Source organism: Paramisgurnus dabryanus, chromosome 1 (assembly GCF_030506205.2).
Source record: "Paramisgurnus dabryanus chromosome 1, PD_genome_1.1, whole genome shotgun sequence".
Taxonomy (NCBI): Eukaryota; Metazoa; Chordata; class Actinopteri; order Cypriniformes; family Cobitidae; genus Paramisgurnus; species Paramisgurnus dabryanus.
Genome location: NC_133337.1, coordinates 10,326,082 through 10,331,974, shown reverse-complemented (window position 1 = coordinate 10,331,974; position 5,893 = coordinate 10,326,082). Strand labels below are relative to the sequence as shown.

The following is a 5,893-nucleotide window of genomic DNA, read 5'->3' as shown; positions in this document are numbered from 1 at the left end:
AAGCAACCTACATCTAATATGGGAAAACAATGGTGCGGTTTCCCGGACAGGGCTTATCCTGGTCCCAGGCTAAAATGCATATTTGAGCTACAATAATACCTCTGACATACCTCAACATATATAAGTGTCATTGTTTTTTCACAAGATGCGCAGCAGTCTTGTTTTTTCTGTAGGGTTTGTTTGTAAAAGCTAAAATGTCCTAATATAATTAAGGCCTAGTCCTGTAAACCCTGTCCAAGAAACTGCTCCAATGTGTTGAGCTGGGACAAATGTACATAACGCTGCTGAGAAACAACCATCTTTGTCAGCTTTACACTAGGCATGGGCCGGTTACCGGTTTCAAGGTATACCGAGGTTTTAAACAGTGAATGTTTCAAAACCACTAAAATGTTTTGTGATACCGTCTCCAAGGTATGAGCTGTGTTTTTACAAATTCATTAAATAATTAAGTCATGTGATTGATTTGATGTTTACATTTAATATACATTACAAAAATATTATATATTTTTGAAAGCATATTATAATTTAAAGGCTTTATTTTTTACCTGGCATTTGAAAATAACACATTTTAGTGTTGCAATGGCAATACCGCATCACCATAAAACTGTGGTATTGTGTTAAAGGTTATCATACCGCCAGAATCTTATACCGGCCCTTGCCTACTTTACACGGGGTTGATATTGCATGCATTACATTCAGTTGCAGAGCACTTTACCAGTACATAGACCAACAGCTTCCAGATAAACACTTGGGATCAGCTCCTGATGACTCTGATAAAGCTACGTCTTAATTTATTGCAGGGTGGTCTTCCTGAAAAGTTTGCTGTTTCTTAGTCCATAGTTATTTTTATAAATCTTCAGATGTTACCCTGGCTGTCAGGCATTTATATTAAACATTTACAGTGTGATCTTTTGTGCAGTTATATTAAACCTTTACAATGTGATCAGATGTTACCTGTCATGCAGTTATATTAACACTAGAAGCGCCAGAATTCCAAGACTACTAGAACAGCCGTTAGCGGTCATTCTGACCGCTAGATTATAAACTCTATTATCTTTAATGATAAATTCCCCAAATGAGAGTTTAATGTATTAATTGTGTGAGGATATATTTTAAAAAACCAAATAACCCCAACATCTACATTTTTTTTTTAGTTAAAAAGATAATTATACATTTATAAATATTCACACCATCTCATAAAGTAAAATGTAATTATTGCATACACTGTAAAAAATTGCTGTTAAAAAACGGGCAATTTCCAACAGTAAAATACTGTTATTTCAATAAACAGTTTGATACTGTAGATTAACAGCCAAAGGCCCATAAAATATTTTTTTTCTGTAAATTTACAGCTTTGAACTGTACACCCATTGGCGCCTGAAAAAAACAGTCTTGCGCTGTAAAAAGCAGGATATGGCACTACTAACCAAGTGTGTGTGTGTGTGTATATAAAATAATGTAAAAGGTAGACAGTTGTTAATTTTTTTAAAACCATTAAATGTATAGTTTAGTATCCATCTGTTTTGTTGTGTCAGAAATTATTAACAATACAAATTGTTTATTATTAATCTTAAATAATAACAAAGCTTGAACATTTGATTTTGTTTAAAAGACAAAGAAAATATTTTTCTCAAAGATCAATTCTATAGTAGAGTGAAAAAACAAAAAGGACTAATTTTAATAAAGTGTTTTTGTCCTCTTAAATAGCAAAAGCATAACACACTAGCTGTACCTACTCCAAAATAAATACAAATAAATAAAATTAAAAAATTCAAACTAAGAAAATAATTTAAATAGTCAGGCACACACTGCTTCTCCGCCCACTTCCGGCCTCGGCCGGTATAGTTCTGCGTGGTGGGGGGAGGGGGGATTTTTAACTCATCAGTCTTTTTCAAAACAGCGCGGTAAACAAGATGACGTCGCAGCTCATCTCTTCTCCTGCTTTTCCTCCGTTGTTACAAAGGACACGATTCAATGTAAGTTTGTAATTTTGTTGTTATTTCATTATGCTTCCCTCAATTTGTAATATGTCTTTTAAGAAGTATTTGTGACTCTGCTACCTGACGCGAATCGCGTTTTGAAGGCAGTTCTTAACATTCGTTACTCAGTTTTCTCCAACCTTTGATTATTACAGCAAATACTTTGCTTGGTTTAAAATGTGCGATATAAATTCGACATTTTTAGTAGTAACTTTAATGTGTATCTGTTGTGTGTTTGATTTTTAATACCAGATGCACATGTGAAGTTAATTTACACCACGCAATATAATAATTCACGCAAAAGTACGTTACTTGTATTTGATCGAGATTTACACGTAGGCTTTTATGTAAGTTGGTAGTCTTATTCAAAAAGCCAATGAGGTCGTTAGTCAGTAGCAGTTATTTTTGACTGTTTTTAGCGTGAATCGCGTTTTGCAGAGAGACGTTGACAATCAACAACAGGTCAAGCATTTTCAAGTCTTCTCCAAAAAGTTAATAACCCGAAATAAATAAATTGTTTTATTTTTATCTTGTACAGGAATCATTCAATCGATGTACTTGTATTTCTGAGACAGTAAACAACGCTATATTAGGTAAGTTTAACCACATGTTTTCTTGCAAACTTTGTATTGACTTAAGCAGTACAATCTGCATTTGTGAGGCACATGCAAGTACACAGACACAAATTGTGATGCAAGCAGTGCTTGGCCTGTGTCTATTCTGTGTATTTTAATGCACGAAGAACAGAGAAATCTTAATGATGAAATAGCTTCTTACAAACATGTAGATTTCACCACAGAAAACATTCACTAATAAACTGGAATCGTGTGGATTATTGTAATGCTTCATTTACATGTTATTTTGACTATGGGCATCGCTTACTTAGGTTGGACATGTGCAAAGTTCCAATTTACTCATGAAAGTGTATGTGTTCTGATAACAGAAAAGTCATAGACCATTATCTAAGCATAACTGGAAAAAATACACCCTGAGAACTATTTATTTATTTATATTATTACAGATTTTTTAAATATATATTTTCAGGGAGGTCAGAGATGATTATCCTTGAGGGTCGTGTGATTTGTGAGGCCGTATACCCCAGATTTCGGACTGCAAGATTTCTACTGTTCGCAATGTACTACGTCTTAAATCTTCAGTATCCAGAGGCATGTGGCACATTGGATTTTATTTAGAGGTATTTTATTTTTCTTCTTCTGTAACCTGTAAATTGCTTTCTCTTTTATTACTCCCTAATTTCAGCAACTATATATTTAATGCATTAATTAAATTAAAAAGGGTCGACTGTGTAAGTGGTTTTTTTTATAAATATATTTATTAATACCCTTAGACAATTTGTCGGATAAACCCTGAAAAAGGCTCGAAGACCAGCAAAGTCAAGGTCGTTAAGAAGACTGGAAAGAATGTGAATAAGAAGACTGCTACTGTCAACGCAGAAGTTGCATCCCTCCTAAAGAACCTCATCCGTTTCGAATGGGATTTTGTCTAGGTAACTAAACTTAATTACCCCCCATCACTTACATGCTTGCTGAAAGAGTTACCACCTCTAATCTACATTCAAATTCAGTGGTAAGAGTGTATGTTAACTCTTAATTATACACATATAGTATGTCACAAAAGTGAATACACCCCTCACATTTCAGCAAATATTTTAGCATGTCTTCTCAAGGGGCAATTCAATAGAAATAAATTAAAATATATATTTACTACTATAAAGTATATATAAAGCAGTCAATGTGCTCCTTGTATAGCAGTATATATTTACTGTCCTGGGAAAATACCTTAACATGCAGCCATTATTGTCAAAATAGCTGGCAACAAAAGTGAGTACACCCCTTACATTATGGTAATGAGCTATGACGTGGTTTGATGACATCCAACCTAAAGGTGGAAAAGTATTCCAGAGAGTGCATTCGGGCGTCAGAGTGGCCACTACTTTTTTTCTATAGCGTTGTTGGCAGGGCAACCAGAGCGTTTTTTGATGCTCTTGTCGGCAGGACTTGTGCATCTGTTTTTGAAGCCAGTTTCTGCAAATGACGCATAGCACAAGGACTCAACTTCCTTGATTGACACTTGCATGTCCTGTTCCGAGTGGAAACAGTCTTGGAAGACTTCTGGAAGACCCTAGCCACTGTACTGGAACTCAGTTTCAGGTTGTTACTGACCTTCTTATAGCCTACCTAGGCCATCTTTATGGACAGCAACAATTCTAATTCTCAAATCATCAGAGTTGTTTACCATGAGGTGCTATGGTCACCATCCATTGGTCAGTATGAGAGAATTCTACTCAAAGCATCAAATTTGAACAGCTCTAATACAAGATAGACATGCATTGTCCTTACAAGCAGATGAAAACATGAATTATGAATAGGACATGTGGCTTTGCATGTTTAAACCATATACATCTATTATCACTTAGGGTGTACTCACTGACTTGTTGCCAGTTATTTTGACATTAATGGCTCTATGTCAAGTTATGTTCAGAGGACAATAAATCTATAGTTCTATACAAGAAGCACTAAAACTCTGAAACATATCCAAATTTCATTTCTGTAGTATTGTCTCTTTGAAAAGATACTAAAATATTGCTAAATATGTGGGGTGTACTCACTTTTGTGACATACTGTAATTGTTCACTTCTTTCTGGCTAACTCTTGACCTGCAGTTCTGTTAAGATTGTGTTTTGTCTGATAAATTAAAAAGTGTTTTCAGAGTGTATGAGCACTAGCTTTTGCCATGTGCTATATTTTGTTACTAACATTTAAAAAAAAATGTTTTCTATCTACAGACCTGGATTTCCTCTCAGGCCAGAGTGATCAGAAGCTGGAGTAAGACACTTAAATTTTTTTCCAACAATTAGTTTGATTAATGTGTTCTTCATTTCATGCCAGGTTTTTAAAATATGTTGTGCCGTGCTGGCAGTTTTTTCTTCTTGTTGTAAGTTTGTTTTTAGCTCCTTGAGTTAAAGAGTTTTTAACTCTTTCCCGCCATTGACGAGTTTTTATAGCAATCCGTATTTCCGTTATTATGTTGCTCTTACCCAACTTATACAACCTGGAAACAACCCCTCAGGTCAAACAATTCAAACTCTGTGTATGTTTTGATTATTGCTCTGGATTTCTATCAGAAGTCTTTCACAAAATCGCCATTATCTCAGCTTTTTGCTCAAAATATGGTCTTTTTGAAGAAACCTACTCATATTTGAGAGGTGGTAAAAAAGAACTAATTTTAAGGTAGGATGAATTTTTTTTATTGTTGTTTGAAAGCAGAGGGGTTTGTTATTTTATTTGATTCGATTTGATATATTGAAGGTTTATATAGTTAAAGAAGAATGTTTTCTTGAAGGCATTAAACTTTTGTAAAAATCATTAAAAACGCTGGCATGGGCTGTCAACTTTTTTTAAAACACTGGCGGGGAAAGAGTTAACATAATGTTAAATTTACTGTAACTGTTACTCCGTAGCTCCTTCAATTGCACTTTATTTTTGTGATGTGGTCTTACTTTACTCTGTGGTTGCTTTTTAATGGCACCTTTTCTCTGTGATAGTGCATTTATTGTTAAACATACTTGTAGATGTTTACAGTGCTAAAAGATTGTTTAAAGATTGTAATAACAGTTGTATTAATAAATGGAAAATGGAGCACTATGTCAGTCATTTCTCTTTTTTTATTAGATGTTAGGTTATCAGACAGTAGAGTAAATATTAACTAACTTGTGTTATGTTTCACAACTTAAAAATGTAAGAAAACAAACAGTAATGAGTGTGTATAATTGTAAGAAATTGCTGGAACCGTTGCTGCCAGTACTTCACTGTAAAATTACGGCACAACTGTAAAATGGAAAATGGAGGCAAAACTGTAAAATAACAGTATATGGCTGGAACCATTGCTGCCAG

General features: G+C 34.3%; 1 long non-coding RNA gene across 1 annotated transcript; it reads left to right on the top strand.

The window, feature by feature from the left end:
* Positions 1–1,887: 1,887 nt before the first annotated feature.
* On the top strand, positions 1,888–4,944 carry LOC135747209 (uncharacterized). The gene is made up of 5 exons (XR_010531791.2): positions 1,888–1,976; positions 2,518–2,572; positions 3,024–3,174; positions 3,328–3,486; positions 4,786–4,944. It is a non-coding gene; the product is annotated as an uncharacterized lncRNA (long non-coding RNA).
* Positions 4,945–5,893: the final 949 nt, after the last annotated feature.